This window comes from Mirounga angustirostris, unplaced genomic scaffold, assembly GCF_029215605.1.
Source record: "Mirounga angustirostris isolate CCGP_5_RB_7025 unplaced genomic scaffold, mMirAng1.0.hap1 SCAF_8, whole genome shotgun sequence".
NCBI lineage: Eukaryota > Metazoa > Chordata > Mammalia > Carnivora > Phocidae > Mirounga > Mirounga angustirostris.
The window spans coordinates 13,512,549-13,531,331 of record NW_026991716.1 but is presented as its reverse complement, the minus strand read 5'-3'; the positions used below and the strand labels follow the sequence as shown (position 1 = coordinate 13,531,331).

Sequence of the window (18,783 nt, the reverse complement as noted above, 5' to 3'; positions counted from 1 at the left end):
ACAAATGAAGGTCCACATTCCAGATGTCTGATTATTTAAGAATTATACACCAAGCAAACATAATGTTTTGACATTCTACCTTGGCAAATATGCCCTCAAAACAACCCGGAATGCCAGACTTCTCAGGGTTTTGTGCCAGAAAATGCTGCACATGGAGAGCCAGACTCTAGTCCTGGGCCCCTTGGTCCCCGGATGTGACCTGCCTTGTTTATCTTTTCACCTCCTGGTCTGCCCTGCATCTTGAGGGATCTTGCTTACACATCACACTTGCGTGGACTTACTAGCCCACCCATTCAAGTCCATCCTTACCCCCTGCAAACAACCACTCTCACCTACTCTTTGGATATTGGGGTGCATATACCAGCAAGGTGACATGCCTTTGAGAGGACAGACCCACCCAGGGAAGGGGTCCACCCAGGCCCTCGAGTGGGCTGGGACATTTGTGCTGGGAATTCAGGGATCCTGGTTACCCCGAGTGTGGTCCAGAAATGAGTATGGGTTTCAGATGGGCACATCCCTTAGCCTCCATGGGGAGGGCTTGGTTGGAAGAGAGGTGGAGCAGAGATCCCAAGGCAGGGGACTCCGTGGGAGGAGGCTCAAGGCAGGTGTTCCTCCCAGGAACCTCAGGAAAGGACTTGTGTTTAGTTTCCCATGGCTGCCGTAACAAAGTACCACACACTAGATGGCTTAAAGCAAAAGATTTATTCTCTCCCAGTTCTGGAAGCCAGAAGTTTGCAATCAATATGTCAGTGGGGCCATACTCCTTTTGGAGGCTCTAAAGGAGAATTTTTGTTTGCCTTTCCAGCTCCTGGGGGCCTCAAGTTACAGCCTAACTGTAATCTTTTCCTCTGACTTTGCATGGTTTTTTCCTGTCTCTGTGCCCCTCCTTTTCTTATAAGGATATAAATCATTGGGTTTAGGGCCTGCCTTAAATCCAGACTGATTTTATCTTGAGATCTTTAACAAATTACATCTGCAAAGACCCTATTGTAAGGCTATATTCCAAGGTTCTGAGTGGACATAAATTTTGGGGGGACACTGTTCAGCCCACTACAGCACTAAAAATGGCAACTGAGAACTGAGATAGGAAAAAAAGTGGAAATTGAAAAATCACAGAGAACCCAAGAAGTTACTTTTTTTTTCATCTCTGTCTCTGCTTCACTCTAAAAGTCTATTCCATTCATCTGTGTCTTAATCAACTGTTTGTTTCTGCTCTCTTCCCCGTGGGAAGGTCTAGTTGCCCCACAGCTACCAATGATGGTACACAACCCCACCTAAAACTGGGAATCCATAGACCCCAATTCCACTCCTGGGGGAGAGAATCTTCTAAGCTGAACTTAGATCATGGGTCCACTCCAGGCTGATGGATTTTGACCAGAGGGATGGTGTCAAACCTGTATCATAACCATAGAGCAAAGACAGTTAGTTCTCTGGGTTGGCTTGTGGACTGAAGTGACACCCCAAACAATGTCTAATATACAGAGAATTGGTTAAATTATGCTCTGACCATAGGAAGGAAGACTGCATAACTATTAAACTATTGTGTTTTAGAACAAATGCTAATGGCAAGTCAACATGAGAATAATTAAGTGGGAAAGCAAGTGATGAAGCAACATATATATATATATATATACATATACATATATAATACTGTACCCACATTATTAATAAACACAGACACACACTCATAGAGTTAAGGATAGAAGAATATACACCACCACATTTACAGCAGTATCACTAGATGATAGATTATGCGTGGGTTTTACTTTTTTCTTTTTCCAAAATTTACTTTTAAATTGCTTAATATTTTATTAATGTCCAAAGAATGATTTCTAACACAAAGGAATGATTACTTAATAATGGAATTTGAGACATAGTGAGAGAAAATTTGGGATAATAAGTCTAGGGGACATTGATTGGTTATTTGCCTAATATGCAAAGTTTCCTCTTTTTCTGGACTTCCCTGTCATGATCACCTGTAGACTCTGGATCCCAAGGGGCAGCCATATTCTTCCATGTGGACCATAGGCAGAGATCAGTCGGCAGAGAGGAGCGAAAATAATGAAGCTGATTTCAAAACAGGGACAGAGATGACAAACATAGATCTGGATAGCCCTTCAGTGTGATTTAAGCCCTCTCTAAAACCTGTTGACATTTCTCTCTTGAGTTTGTTCTGATGCTTTATATCTATCATAAATGTCTTCTTGTGTTTAAACGGGCTTGAGTTGATTTCTGTTGCTTGCCAACAAAGAGTTCTGAGCAATACCACATCCTTCACAGTTCTTTGAAATCATAATACACAAGTGAGCCTCGTCTAAGTTCTAAGAAGAGTTCTTTAGAGCTGAGACCCAACCCTCCAGATAAAGCTATGCCCTTGGGTGCCTGAGGCACAAGCCAATGAGTAAGGAAAAAGTAATAAAAGGGAGAGGTGATGAGAAGGAAGAGATGAGCAAGAGGCAGATCAAAGAGAAAGCCAGGGGAAGGGGGATAGGAGGGTCATATAAGGACAGAGTTCTAGAATCTAGAATGCCAACAAAAGTCATTTCAGAAGGCCCCTCATCCCTGGCCTTTGGTCATCTTCAATTCACAGTTCCATGAACAGTGAATTGTCTTCTATGCATGTCAAATGAGTTCCAAAATCAGTTGAGTTTTTACGGACTTGATCTACAGGGTCATCAAGTTGGTCAGTACATTCAACCCAATGCATCTAAATTCCTTCACTAGTCGTAGAAACCATCCCAAATCTTGGATATTTGGGGGAGACATTATTTCTTAACACCACATGCTATGGATAACCGCAAACTGGGTAGTTGCGTGTGACCAACATCTCTCTAACAACAAATTCCATTTCTCAGTACTTTCTAAGAAAATGTATCTCAGGGACCTTTGAAAAAGTCAAGTGATCCTTCTGTATGGCCTCTTTGATAAAAATGTATTACTGTCGGTGTTTAAAAATAAATTTCACCTTAACAGACTATGATCTATTGAATGAGAATCCACAAGTCCACACTGATATAAATAAATTTTTTTAAATGGGAGAGAAAGGAAAGTGGAATGCCAACTAAGAAATGTGGAAAGAATGATGAAATTATCATCTGGCCAACACCACAAATACAACTGATACAGGCCAGAAACATCAGTGGATGCTAAACCTGGTGGGTATGAACTTGATTACAAACAGGATACTGACTTAACTGTCAAGTATCTCCCCATAAAATTATTAGTAACGACAAAGAGGAAAACAGCAACTTTATATAGTAGAGAGACCCAGCAGACTGAACTTTAGCCAAGTGATCAAAATTATTAGCCTCAACGCTAGTTGGACAAATCGATACCACGTGCATCCTGATACAATGTGTGAGAGGGACACATCCCTTCTAAGACATTCCTGCCCAAAGCAACATAATCGGGATCTAATCATGGGGAAGCATGAGACAAACCGAAATTGAGGGACATTCTACAAAACTATCAAGTTCATGAAAGACAAAGAAAGACTCTAGAACTATTCCAGTTTAACAGAAGATAAAGGAACAGGACAATTAAATGCAGCACGTGGTCCTTGACTGAACCCTGAACCAGAAAAAAACAATTATTGTATTTTGCTATGAAGTAGATTATTAGGGAAGTTAAAGAGAATTGAACAAGGTCTACCAATGAGGTATTATCTAAATGACTTCGGGGTGAAAAGACGCAATTCCTACAATGTAATCTTAGTTCAGAACAGAAAATTATATATCTTATTAAATATATTATTAAAGTTTCATATCTACATACACACACATATATATGTGTGTATCTCTATCCATCTACCCATCCATCCAGAGGGAATAACAAAGCAACATGGTAAAGACAAAATAGTAACATTTGGAGAAGCCAAGTGAAACTGTTATGGGAATTTTTTGTTCTATTGCGACTTTTCTCTAAGTCTGGAATTATTTGGGAATAAAAATAAATACTGCACAAATCCCTCAGGACCAAGCAGTAGTGGCCCATTTTCCTGGTAGTTGATAAAATGTCATTTTGTCCCAGCAAAATGTCAGCCTTGACTTCATCATGAAGGTGACTCAGTTCACTTCCCAAGTCCCACTGTTACTCTTCCAGCTGCTTGGCGTTTGTCAGCCCTGGCCTTGTCCCAGGCCCTGAGTGCACCTGGAGGTCTTCCCTCGGTGTCCACGTGGGCAGTCGTGGCTTGTCGAGGCTGGAAGCATCCACGGTCCTGACTCAGAAGCCAGGGGGCTCCTCACATCCTCTTCCCAGGACCGCGGGGACGAGGGACTGCCCTGGGCTGGTGGATGGCAAGGGGAATTCTGCTCCCTTCCAGGAAGGACCCAAACAGCAGGCTGTGGAAGGAGGTAAGCTTGGGAGGGAGGGAAAACATCTCAGTTTTTACCCCTTTTTCCAGGAACAACCTGTCAACCCTCAGAAATGCTTTTTAAAGTTTTTTTTTTAAACTTCTAACCAGGGATGCCTGGGTGGCCCAGACGGTTAAGCGTCTGCCTTTGGCTCAGGTCATGACGCCAGGGTCTTGGGATCGAGTCCCGCATCGGGCTCCCTTCTCAGTGGGGAGTCTGCTTCTCCCTCTCCCTCTGCCTGCCACTCCCCCTGCTTGTGCTCTCTCTGACAAATAAACAAAATCTTTAAAAACAAAACAAAACAAAACAACTTCTAACCATTACTATCCTAACCATAAACCTAACCATTACTATCAAATATTCCTTCTTCTGGGTTCCCTAGCACTTCAGAAAAATTAATCCTTCCCTACTAGAATTCAGAACATACCCTGCCTTCTACACACACACACACACACACACACACACACACATGCACTGAGGACATCTCCTGTCTCGGTCTCCCATTACTCACCCAGCACCCAGATCCTTCGGCTTTACTGTTGCTCCCCTGGGGAACCATAACCCTCCCAGCAAATCCTTTACCTCCAGAAAGAAAAAAAGGAAACTGAAGGTCACTGGTTAAGTGTGACATCTGGGTACCACGTAGCAGGGCTCCAGGTGGGAGCAGGGTAGCGCTGGTTTTCTGGGAAATTATAAATGCCCAGTGTAAGATATCTATGTCTGGTTCTGTCAGACACATCATAAAACCTTGGAACTTACATGCTGCTCGTGAACGTCCTTCACAGTTAGTTGTCTTTCCTTAGCATTTCCAGTAGGTCCTCCATTGAGGGTAGGAAAAATATATATGTCCCCGAAAGGACATAAATGAAACACTTCAGACATGAGGCCAGACCATGTGGTCATCATCACACTGCTGTTCTTCATGGTTTAATTTAGGCAGTGATTCGAAGTGTCAGGAGCCAGCCCTCGGGTACTCAATGATGAGAACTCAGAGGGACCCTCCACGAGTCACTGTCTGGACAAGGTTTGGCTTGCGATGGAATTGGCAGGAGCCCAAGGGTGGTAGAGAGATGGTCGTGTCTGGGAAGTGGCTAAGTCTCCAGGTGAACGCCTACTGGCCAATGGTAACTCGGTGTCCTGTGACAGTGATGTGGGGCTCACAGACAGGACGCACCTTTTGGGATGGGAGTAGAAGACAGACACCACGGGACTGGGGACGTCACAAGTAATTTGCAAGAGCAGTGGTTTCCAAGGGACCTTTCAAGAAAATGTTTTTCCTTGAAATGTTGAGTTCACTTAGAGCTGCGACTGGTTCACTGGGTCTGCCTGGCGGATGGCGGGGGGATGTTGATGGACCCCCGATGTGGAGGAAAGCAGGTGCAGTGGACTCGGGTGAAGAAATGTGGTGCTTGCTTGCTGGGCAAGAGTTTGGTCCCTCTTCAGGAGCAACTGGGCAGGACTGACTACAGATTAAAGCTACGTGATTTACTGCAATTGTAGTAAATCTCTCTCAGGAGGTTGTCCAAAGCTTTTCTTAATTTGTGCTCATGTGGATTTCCATCCTGGCCATCCATTACATAGAGATGGTATGTTTCAAAGTCAGACTCGGCGAAACCCCTGGAGCGTGCACCTTAGCCACTGGACATCATAATATCTTATGTTGGTGCCAATGGAAGAAGATGCTTTCAAAGACTTGGATGAAGTTTCGCTTGGAAAACTTGTTTTTAAGTGCCTGGGGAGTGATAGATAATCTCAGAGCAGAGCTGGAAACTGCTGGTGCCGTAAGCTACTGAGCCAGATTTTGCTCTCAAACTTTGGGCCCAGAAATCTTCCTGGTAAGCAACTTAGTTATTCCCAAAGAGAGGTCAAGTGTTTACCCAAACTGCCAAATCTGAAAGTGAGTTCTTTAACTTAAAATAATGTTTCACAATGCTCAAATAATTTGCCAAATGCGTTCTCGTGTCTCCTTCACAAGAATCTTTAAGAAATGCATGCTATCTTTCAACAAATATTTCTGAGTGCCTCATCAGCTTTGTAACCGGGGATAACATGGTGGGGACGGACAGGCACGGTCTCTGCCCTCACAAATGTAGTGTGTTCTGGAAGAAGACAATAATTATGAATGTTACTTATTTCCAGAGCAGAACAGCAATGTCTTTTGTCAGTTTTACTGAGGAGAAAACTCAGGCTCACTGAGGATCAGGGATAATTCTGCATGCTCAGAACTAGAGGAAAGAGCTGTTACCCTTTCTATTATGGTATCCTGTTTCTTAGGGCATGTAACTTCAATTTGATTATTTTATTAGATAACATTTCTTTGTCATAAAAATGTAAATTCAGGGGGCGCCTGGGTGGCTCAGTTGGTTAAGCGACTGCCTTCGGCTCAGGTCATGATCCTGGAGTCCCGCGATCGAGTCCCGCATCGGGCTCCCTGCTCGGCAGGGAGTCTGCTTCTCCCTCTGATCCTCCTCCCTCTCATTCTCTCTGTCTCTCATTCTCTCTCTCTCAAATTAAAAAAAAAAAAATGTAAATTCAGGAGAGAATTTGCAGTGTAAAAATAACTAATATTATAGGAATTTATTAAATCTAGACAATTTCTTCTGTTTATTTTATTTTTTTGGCCCATTTTTGTTGTACCAGTAATTTCTGATGAAGTAAAGTCCATTGCATACAATTGCAGGGGCACTACAACTTAGGCTAAGTCATGACTAAATATAGCTTCTCAAATCTGTCCCTCTCCACAATGCATTGCCGCTTCCCAAAATAGCCATACAAGGAAGACTTACAAGAGTAATTGTTCACTCCTTCCTGTCTACTCAGTGCTCAGCACAATAACGGGCACATAGTCACTATATAAATGTTGAATAAATGAATGATCAGTTTCAATATTGGGTTTTTTTTTTTTATGTTTTTTTTTTTATTCTTATGTTAATCCCCATACATTACATCATTAGTTTTAGATGAAGTGTTCCATGATTCATTGTTTGTGCACAACACCCAGTGCTCCATGCAGAATGTGCCCTCCTCAATACCCACCACCAGGCTAACCCATCCTCCCACCCCCCTCCCCTCTAGAACCCTGTTTGTTTTTCAGAGTCCATCGTCTCTCATGGTTTGTCTACCCCTCCGATTTCCCCCGCTTCATTCTTCCCCTCCCGCTACCTTCTTCTTCTTCTTTTTTTTTTTTTTCTTAACATATATTGCATTATTTGTTTCAGAGGTACAGATCTGAGATTCAATAGTCTTGCACAATTCACAGCGCTTACCAGAGCACATACCCTCCCCTGTGTTTTAAAGAAAGCAAACCTTATGTTTTCCTTCTTTCTTCAGATATGTGATCTTAAATTATGTGAACTACCCTGATTATTCACTAGAACCTATACAATCAGTAAAAACCAATGTCAAGGTGAAATAGTCTTAATCTTATATATAAATATTTTAGTCAGCCAAACTCATTAAGGAGAGTTGATTCTTAAATAATTTCAGAAATTTGTGGGGGAGTCTGGATGGCTCAGTAGGTTAAGCGTCTGCCTTCGGTGCAGGTCATGATCCCAGGGTCCTAGGATCGAGTCCCACATCGGGCTCCCTGCTCCTAGCAGAGTCTGCTTCTTCCTTTCCCTCTGCCTCTGCCCCTTGCTTGTGCTCTCTCTTTCTCACTTGCTCATGCTCTCTCTCTCACTTGCTCGTGCTCTCTCTCTCAAATAAATAAAATCTTAAAAACATTATAGTACCTTGTCATAATAAGATGTCTTAAAAGATCTTTTCCAAAAGGGATGGTTGAGTTGAGAATGAGTTGAAATGTATACAAACATATTTGGAATCATCTTGAAACATGTTTCAATGTGACTGTTCACTGTGTGTCTTTTATATGACTTCAATTTCATTAGGCTGACCACGACATTCAGAATTTATAGCCACTATTTTCTGCAGTGACCAGATTATAATTCTTGAACTTTTTGTTTCTACTGGGGGCAAATAAAGGCCTGAGTTAAAAAAAAAGAACAGCAGCCAAACAAGGAGGAGAGCAGAAGATGAAGAGCTTTAACAGAAGATGGACAAGATAACTTTGGGCAGAAGGCAAGTGAATATGTTCTGTGGCCTTTCTAAGGAGTTCTGTGCTTCAGAGGTGTTTCACATCATTGTGTAATGAATGCTTGAGCATGTACATGGAGTTCTAAATTGTCACCACTTGGCTTTGGCCCACCCCAATGGCATGTTCCTCTTGTCCAACAATACCTTAGCTCGTGTTGTATGGTTGACCCACTTGGAAAAGGGATGGGATCAAGTCCTGTGCTTGCAGTGACTGGCCAGAATTTGTAGTGTCAGGCTGTGGTTGGTTCCATTCCTGGATCTTTTGCCCACATGGATGGTGGTTTAAGACATTTGATGAAGTTGAAGCATCATGTTGTGAGTTTTTTCTAAACCAAAGAATTAGTTCCACCACCAGAAGGGAATGCTTGTTAAAAAATGGGTCAGAGTCATTCAAAATGTCAGGCTCTATTTTGCAGAATAATCTTGTTTTCTTCTTTTATTTATTGCTCAATAAACTGAATGTTCATGGGAAAGAATTTGTAGGCATCCTAGTATTTGTCTTTGGAATGCATTTTCCTACATATGGTAGCACACAGCATCTGCATAAAGGACTGTGGACAGAAATCTTTTACTGCAGTTCTTCATTACAAATACAAGAAAACTGAAGGACGGAGAGCTTAAGGAACTTGTTCAAGGTAATCAGATTAGTTAGTAGCCAAAGCTAAAACCCAGGACTCAACATTCCCAGTATTTCACGTATAATTTCATAAGCCCATGCAGACATTCCAAACCAGATTCCTCTCCCTCTCCCAAGCTCAATCTTGATTTGAGTATCATTTTTTTCTGGAACTAATTACAAATTTACAGTTTAGGCACCAAGCCAGGTCCAACTATTATTTCTTCAGGCTCCATCAGGGTAAATATAGGGAGCGATTTTCTGCCTATGCTCCACGAATCCTCCTCAGGGGTCACAGGGCAAATCAAGCTTATGTGAATGTGTGCACTTGAATGAGTATGTGGCTCATGTTCCCACGTGTGGATGTATGTGAGAGAGGCAAGGCGTCTTCTTCTCCAACTTTGACAAGATTACTTCCTTCTTTACCTACTTATATATTGGGCTTCTGGTAAGATTATTTTTTGGAAAAACAACAGAAAATGCCTTTGGTGTTGGGTATTCCTATCATACATGTCAACATATCCCATAGATGCGTTCTCCTGAATCCCAGAAGGAAAATTCTCCTTTAATTGTAAATTATTTTTCATGGTATAGAGTCTATATTCCTAAAACTTCTGTAAATTTGGGCTTTCTGGTCCACATGCCCCATTCATTATGTAGTGAACGGTTTTTATTTGTTGGCTCACTTGCTTGTATGTTTAATGATCAACTTGGCTAACAGACATTTTACATACAGATTCATTTTATTGTTTATGCATTAATGAAAGTCAAAACTTTACAATGGAGCAATATGTTGATGCAGAGAATTTATCATTTTAGATCACAAGCTTGGCTCCTTCAGAATAACACATCACAGAAAACCACATCAGGATATTACTTCTGATAATAAATGTACAGACTAGACCATCTCTATCCCCAATCTGTAGACCTGAGTAGGATATTATGGGCATCTTTTCCCCTGACCCTGCTACGTCCCCAGCATACCTTTTGGCCTAAAAGCAGGTCTTGACTTGGGGGAATAGAAAATGTGGAAAGTATTAGAATTTAAGCAGCGAATTCAGATAAAAAAAAAAATGACTTGGTTTCTGTAGCTTATGCTTAAGTGAATAACACACCTGAAGGTATCTGAAAACCATTTCTCATCTACGCATTTGGTTTTGCTGGCCCTGACTCAAGGCAAACAACCATGGGAGAGGTAACACAGACCGTTCTTATTACACCATTTGCTGTAACAAGATAGACTAATTAGCTCTTTCCTAAGAGTTCATTCTGAGGTTGGAGACACCAAGAAAGTGGTGGAAACTGAATTGGGAGAGGAGCTGGTACTCAGAAGGGAGGCCAAACACAACTGGCTGGTGATCTGCAGGAGAGAGATGCCGAAGACAAACTGAGCCTATGTTATGAATTAAAAAAAATAAAGGAGTAAAGAACTAAAATCTGGAATCAAGCCATTTTGCTTCTGATTTGCACACTTGCAACTAACCCAACAAAAGCATAGAGTATATGCCATAGGCTTTTTAAAGGCAAAAATTGTGTCTTATTAATTTCTGTGTATCTAGAGCCTAATATAGAACCTGGCACACTAGAATCACTCCTAAATGTTTATTGTTTCTGAGTAAATAAATGCATGCTTAACACAAACACATGTGTATGTATGTTTCTCTACCAGAGAAACTGATTCCCTGTTTTAAGTAGATGGATTCCACGGCATTACATGTGAAATTAGATGCCCTTTTCATCTGCTATGCATTGGGACCGACCATCCTGAACAAAGAAATTGGCCTTCTCTGAATTCTGATGCACTTAGAGAGAAATTGAGATAAATATTTGACCATCCTTCCCTGTGCCCTTGTGGATCTGTATGGGATCTGTGAGCTGGCTAATTGAACACTGAATGTATAAGTTCAGCTACTCATCTCTCAGCAACAGAAGAAGTTAAAGTTAGTACAAAAAGAACATTCTTTTTCTTCACCTGAAACATAAAGCAAAACAAAAATGGGCAAGACTGTTTTAAGGTATCAAGTTTATAAAGAGCATTGACACAAATCCACTAATTTTATGATAAGCCATTGACTTTTGCGCAACCTGTGCTTATAAAGTTGCATCAGAAGCTCGTTAAAAAACAACAACCACGTATACATTTTGCTGTTAAGAAAAATAGGTACAAATATTTCCTAATCCATGGATTTTCTATTCACGGAAAGGGCTAAGTCAGGAAAGAAAAAGTCAGCCATAGAAAGGCATTATATTAGCCAAATGAACCAGATCAAAAAAGGAGAACACTATTTGTAATTTAACCAGCCAAGTTAAACATGACACGATTACAGCCAATCTTTGGGGACCAAGTTAGTAGTAATTGTGCCTTGTTTAACTTGGCCAATTAAGGACCAAACCCTTTTTCTAAATTGCCTATTCCAAAGCAATCACACCTTTGCACTCAGAATTTTTTTCAGCTTGCCATTTTTAATTTAGGTATTTTACTACTTAATGGATGTATGTATACATGGACCCATACCTAAATATTCTCACATAATACAATGTTAATATGCATTGGTATTGGGCGGAATAATTGGCTTCTTATTATAATAGGCTGTTTAACCACATCAGGTTCATATATGTTTTTACATGTCCAGTAATTTCCAACATCTGAAGAAAATATCTAAGCTGTGAAATATATTGCCTAAGGGAAGGTTCCTGGAAAATAACTAATATAACTTGGGAAAGAAAAAATAACCCTCAATTAGGGCTCCAATATCGAGAAAGAGTAGAGAAGAGAACCACAGTTTCGTGTTTCTATCAACCACGAGTGCATCTTCATTTGCTTTGTCACCACGAGTCAGTTAATATTTATTGAATACTCATTCTGTGCAGAGAACTGCTTTTAACTGGGCCCTGGGTGATTCCAACCAAAACCCCAGCAATGATCCCTGTTTCAAGTAGCATCTACTCTAAGAAGAAAGCAAGAAGAAACCCAAATTGTGTGGGGCATAAATACAAGGCACTGAAAGCTGAAATCAGCTACTCAACTTTCTACAGTGGGATAAAAGTCTTAGACATAAGCTTGAGCATTAAGACTTACAATTCAGAAAAGGAGAAAAGAAAACATTTGGCCGCAGGACACAGTCACAGCTCTATGAACTGAGTCTTACAGAGTTAGTCCAAAAAAGGGCTTCTGATGGAGTCCAGGAGAGTGAGCACCGGAAGGAAGGGTAAGAGGCCTTACAACTAAAGGAAATGAATGAAAATTATCTTGGTAGAAAAAGCAACAAAACACAGGCGGTGCTGTAAACTAAGGGAAAGGTATCTTTCCAATGCCTTTACGAATTAAGGACAGATGTGTTTTTACATCAAGTGTGGATCTGCATACACAGGCTACAGGAGACTTCCATTTTCAAGATCTAAGGACATTTTCTGTCTAATGGAAGAACAGTAGCTTAAGAATTTCGATCCCATGTTGTATGAATTACAGTTAATTTTACAATCGGCTTTCCTGCACACGCATTCCATTCTTTGTGAAGATAGAAACCTTAACACTGTCCTCTGCTTGGACCAGTGCAAAGACTTGGTGACCGAGGGAGGTAATCTGAGTGTAGGGTAAAGTTATGGCCGAAATGAAATCAAGACTCCTGACCTGAGGCAGGTGGAATGCATGGTGGGGTGAGCTGGCAGAAGCATCGGACCCTCAGCATGAGACATGCAACAGAAGAGGTAGCATGGAGGTGGAGGGCATGAGTTGGCTGCAAAAAAAGATGCTCTAAAAGAGAATTAACTTTGTGACCAGTAACAGGAAAGACACAGAGAAAGGAAAAGACAGTGGTACATAAAGGGGTGTGCAAATGGCGTCAAATGAACAAAAGTTCTGCTAAGTCTTTGCCTTCTGCTAAGTATATGAGTGTAGTCATCATATATTTTTATTCTGACTATTTTTATTGACATCATGGGGCATTGCTGGGCTGGAGGGACTGCTCCTTCCAGGACAGGCCGATTCCTGCAGATAGTAAAGAAGTCACCCACAAGTAAGCATGCCTTACATGTGCAAACCAACCAGTCCAGAGCCCACGCCCCCACCCATGTCCTCTATGGGGCTCTCACACTCTGGGCCACTATCCACTTGCCCTCAGCCTCCTATGGTCAGTACCATGGACTAAATGTTTGTGTCCCCACAAAACTCATATGCCGAAATTCTAATCTCAATGGGATAGTATTCGGAGGGACTTTGGGGAAGTAATGAGGTCATGAGGGTGGGGCCCTCACGAATGAGATTAGTGTCCTTGGAAGAAGAGGGCAGAGAGCTCGTTTGCTCTCTTTTCTGCTCAGTGAGGACACAGTGAGGTTGCAGTCCGTAACCCGGAAGAGGCTCTCACCAGAACCCAACCCTGCTGGCCCCCTGATGCCAGATTTCCAGCCTCCAGAACTGTGAGAGCGAAATGTTTGTTTAAGTCACCCATTCTCTGGTATTGTGTTTTAGCAGCCCAAACTGATGAAGACAGCTGGGTGCTGAACAGCTGGGGACAGGCCCTCTGCCTCAGAGCCCACTGAAATTATTCAAACTAGCCAATCCTAAACCTGCTTACCCTGCCTCACCCATTTCTCCTGGCAGAAACCACAATAAAGGTGTATGTCTACATTTTCCCCTATTCTTTCTGTCTCCTAACAGATTTCTGCAGCTTCCCCTGTGACCTCCCCTGGTCCCCACCCTGTGGCATGGCATGTCCCCTCTTCCAGGGAACCGTAACAAGCTCTCTGTCCAATGGCAAGCATCTCCTCATCTGTTGGCCTCACCATGTGTGAATAATAGTAAAACCTACATTTTAAACAGTGAGTGATAGGCAAATAGGAGATGGGAAAAGGTCACAGGGAAAGGAAAACAGAAGAAAGCAAAGTTTCCGAAGAAAGAGTTGAATGGGGCAGCTGGGGAAAGTGGGAGACAGAGGCCATGCGGGAGGTGCCTGGACAGCATAGTCCCAGCTTCAGCCATTGTGAGCAAAGGACCCAAATGAAAGACATCTGAAAAATGGAGCTGAAGCTGCATAGGCAAATCCTGCTTTTGTATTTCTTTTCTTGACTGACAGTTTGTTATACGTGATTTCCCGGTAAGTACGTGTCTCCTAGTCTTATGGTCAGATAGCTAGCAAGAGTTGGCAGGCTTAATTGCACTGTATTTCAGATAGTCCTGGGATTGCTCAGATAAGGAGAGCGTGGTGGTGGGCTAGAGAAGTGGGCCCCGGGGAAGGGAGAAGGATATGCCATCCAAGGAAGCTTCTTGCCACCTGTCACTCCATTACACTGATGTTGTCTTTGCCTTCTGAAAAATCACATCTAAGCATGGCACTGTCCTATTTTAAATACTGATCTCCACTACTACAATGTCTGGCATGCAAACGCATCCCCACTGGGCTTGGAACCTACTTTCCCAGGGCTTTCACCCAGTTGACTTACTGAAACTTCAATTTCATGGAATTGTTCACCATTTCTTGAACAGACCATGCCTTTACAACGAGTGGAGCTTGAACTGAAGACCAGTAGAGGACTGGGAAAGTCATCTTATCTTCAAAGATGGACCAAATCCTGCTCACCAAACAGGTAAGGCTGAGAAGAACATGACTGGAAAACATGGTTTCCTTTCGAGGCTGAGTCTGTCTCTTCTTCATCCCAGAGAGAGAAAGATGCCACTGGACCCGCAGAGCACATGCAGATCCCCTGACGCAACCCAGCTTCCTGGCCACAGAAAAACAGTGGCAGAAAAACAAAAACAGAGAGAGCCAGGGAGATGGCCAGGCTGCATTCACTGTTTGCTACAGGGAAACTGGAGGCGGACTCCCCTCCATGCCTTTTATAGCAGGGCTAAGGCACGGGTCAGGGAATGTCAAGTTCTGATTCACCACAGGGGATAGAGGGTATCTGCAAATACAGTTCTCTTCCCCTAGCTTGAATTTGGGAAGGATTCGAGTACTTCCCTTTGATTCCAAGAGTGAAACACAAGAAGAAGGAATGTAGAATTTCTCCATTATCTTTAGCAAGTAAGCTCTTTCTTTAAAAAATCTCTTTTCCCCATTGCTCACTTCCAGGATGGGGCCCATATTGTCCACCAATGTTTAGCACAGTGGGTTGTTAGCATTAATAAGTTATTATTTAGTGGGTAATAAATGAACGAATGGATGGACCCTAGGCAGAAAGAAGGGAATGTATAGAGACTTTGATATCTTTATAAAAAAGACCAAAAAATAAGCCATCGTGATAAAGACTCTCACATGCCTAATGTCATTAAATCCTCAAAACAACCCTGGGAATTGAGATTATTCCCATTTTTCTCACGGGAAAACTGAGGATCAGAGAGATGAAATCAACGCCCTACATGCACATAACTGGTGTGTGAACACCATTAGGACTGGACCCAAGTCGTTCAGCTCCAAGCAGATGATCCCAGAGCTTCTGGTTAGTCTCATGCACATACTCCTCCCATGAAGACAGGAGGATAACTAGAGAGGGAAAGAATAAGGGTATGGCTACCAGGTTTTACTCTGCCTAAGAAGGAAATAAAGTTCATATTCAAGGATATAAGTAATGCCCATGAAGTAGTAAGAAAAAGAGAACTCAAAAGAATGAGGGGCAAAATTTATAAATACATAATCCATGAAAGAGAAAGAACTCCAACGTTTCTAGGAATCAGGAAACACATATTAAATTGAAGAGATGTCTAGATGGTAAAACTTTTAAGAAGTCTGATGATATCAAGTGTTGCTGAGGACAGGAGGAAATGACATGGGGACCGTTGTACACACTCCCGATGGGACAGTGATGTGGGACAGCCACTTAGGAAGACGGTTGTCAGTTTTCATTAAAATTTAAGATGCATATTTTCTGTGACCCAACGGTGATCTAGAAAGTGGATTCTGTGTATCTCAGGGGACATGCATGACTCATTGAGTATTGGGAAAGTATGATAACTTCTATTTATGTTTAACTTTATGTCATCCTCTTTAATTTCTTGTTGAGAGTCTGTTTTGTGGAGAGAGCTATAGAGCACCAACTAAATGCCCTTTTAGGACAAAAGCACTGGCTGTCCCCAGCTGGTAGGAAGGTTGGCCGTCAAAGGCTCATAAAGGCTCATAGCTGAGCATCTGCGGAATTGCCCTCTGCCCGGGGAGCTACCTCGCCCGTCCTGGGCAACCTGTACCTAATGATTGGCCAGTATGGAGGTTGGCCTCGTCCCTTGCCTCAATTCTAGATGGCTCTAAAGGGCCATCCCAGCCCCTGAACTCCTGAGGGACCAGCACTCTTTAGCAAGTGCATTGCAGTTGACCTTCTGTCTGCCTGCCCTACTTTCCCTGCTAAAATTCCTGCATGCAAATCTCAGGGCCTCAGCATCTGTTTCCTGGGGAGCTGACCTAAGGAAGTTGGATAATGTACACACTGGTATAAAAGTACATCCATGTAATTTACAAAGATTTAAATGCACATCTAGTTTTGGTACCTGCTCAAAAATGTGTTTTACTGATAGGGGTGCCTGGCCACGGAAGTTTAGAGATGAAGGCCCATTGTGAGGTGAGTGGTGACCCCTCAAAATTCGTATGTTGAAGTCCTAGTCCCCCAGCCCCTCAGAATGTAACCTGTTTGGAAATAGGGTCATTCCAGTTGTAATTTGTGAAGATGAGGTCATATGGAGTAGAGCGGGCCTTTAAAAGGGAAAGTAGACACAGAGACCCCCGCATGGGTGAAGGCTGGAGTTATATTCCCACAAGCCAAGGAGCTACCAGAGGCTACCAGAGAGCCCTAGACAAGGTCCTTCTCTGGTGCCTTCATCCGGGACTTCCTGCCTCAGCAACTGTGAGACATGAAGCTTCTATTGTGTGTGGTTCTTTGCTCTGCCAGCACCAGTAAACGGATCCAAAGGCTGAAAAAAACAGTCACAGAGATGCATGGGGACCCACTCTTTGCAAATTCACAGTCGCAGAGCAGAAAAAAATTATAAACGATTGAAACGTTCACCGGCAGTTGGGCGCCTGGGTGGCTCAGATGGTTAAGCGTCTGCCTTCGGCTCAGGTCACGATCCCAGGGTCCTGGGATTGAGCCCCGCATCGGGCTCCCTGCTCCTTGGGAGCCTGCTTCTCCCTCTGCCTCTCTCTCTTTCTCTGTCTCTCATGAATAAATAAATAAAATCTTTTAAAAAAGAGAAAAAAGAAACATTCACCGGCAGCTAAATAAAATATAGCATATTCATGTTACGTATACTTAACCACAGTTTAAAAGAATGTGATGGGCTTCATCACCCTGACACAAAACTTTTGGCGAATGCTCTTACCGAGTCCAAAAAGAAGGAGCTGAATGACATGCCTAGAGCAATACCACTTAATTTATGTTTAAGAACTAGAAAAGAATGCCGCATCCTTTTATAAATGTGTCTTTGACTATGAATACACAGAAAAAGGACTAGAAGGATATGCTCTCAAGTCAATTAATGAAAAAAATATATTTTAGGTGCTTTAGTCCATAAAATGCAGATTCCCGGGGCCCTCCCTATCTCCAGGGATTCTGATTCAGTAGGTCTAGGGTGAAGCCCAGTGATTGTCATTTTTTTTTTAAGGTTTTATTTATTTATTTTGAGAGAGTGAGTGTGTGAGGGGGAGGGCAGAGAGAGGGCGAGGGAGAGAATGTCTAGCAGACTCCCCATTGAGGGCAGAACCCGACAGAGGGTTCGATCTCACGACCTTGAGATCATGACCTGAGCCGAAATCAAGAGTCAGATGCTTAACTGACTAAGCCACCCAGGCGCCCCGGGATTGTCATTTTTATTAAGCATCCTGAAGTGATTCCCATGCTTTGGATTACCATAGGCTCGAATAAGAATAAAAAAAAAAAAAAATGCAAGCACGCCCATTTGACTAACAAAGCTGATTCCTGAAGTCTTTTCACAGTTTTGATTGAGGAGAAAGGAAGGAGAAGAGGCGATGTGCAGTGTATTTCCGCTCTGGGAGAGCTAGTCCAGGAGAGCAGACCTCCCCGTTGCAAGGGCCTGGCGACTGCCGGCCAGGACCACAGCCATAAGGAGCAGCTCTCCCTCTGCCCGTCCCTATGGCTTGCCATATGCTTGGTTCTCCAGTTTTTAACTGTATTTTGAGAATTGTGTTATAAATAATTTATCCCCCAAATTAAAAATGCTTTTCTTTCGGTTAAAATTTTTATGTGTGACTTGCAAAGATGCCTATCCAGGCCTCCCTCTCTCTCTCTTTCCCCCCCCGCTGAAGTTACCGTTCCTTGTTCATGTTCCTGTAAGACTTTACATATACACGATTGTAGCAGTTCTAACAGATTGGAGGTGTGCCCTTGTGTGGCTTCCAGCACAAGCACCAGCCTCCTCGTGGTGGTGAGCAATGGTGTTCGGCACCATATTTAGCTCGTGTCACTCACTCATTCATTCATTCATTCATTCACTCATCCATTCACTCCTCCTATCATTCATCCACTCATTCATCCATCCATTCATTCATTCACTCACTCATCCCACTCATTCATTCATTCACTCATTCACTCACTCACTCATTCTTTCATCCATTCATTCACTTATTCCACAGGCTTTTATGGAGAAGCTGTTGTGTGCTGGGTATTCTGCCAGGCAATGGTGGGGAAGACAGCTGTGAAAAAGAGAACAGTTTTTGCCCTTAGAAGTTTACATTCTGGTAAAACAGGTCATTGTTAGTTGGACTGAAATGTCCCTCTCAGTCT

At 42.6% G+C, this 18,783-nt stretch overlaps 1 long non-coding RNA gene across 2 annotated transcripts; it reads left to right on the top strand.

The window, feature by feature from the left end:
• The first annotated feature begins 797 nt into the window (after positions 1-797).
• Positions 798-18,226, top strand: LOC135365531 (uncharacterized). 2 transcript variants are annotated; one of them, XR_010413488.1, is made up of 4 exons: positions 798-4,352; positions 14,543-14,643; positions 16,562-16,605; positions 17,965-18,226. It is a non-coding gene; the product is annotated as an uncharacterized LOC135365531 (long non-coding RNA). The 2 variants fall into 2 exon arrangements; XR_010413487.1 differs by lacking the exon at positions 798-4,352 and adding an exon at positions 13,533-13,674.
• Positions 18,227-18,783: the final 557 nt, after the last annotated feature.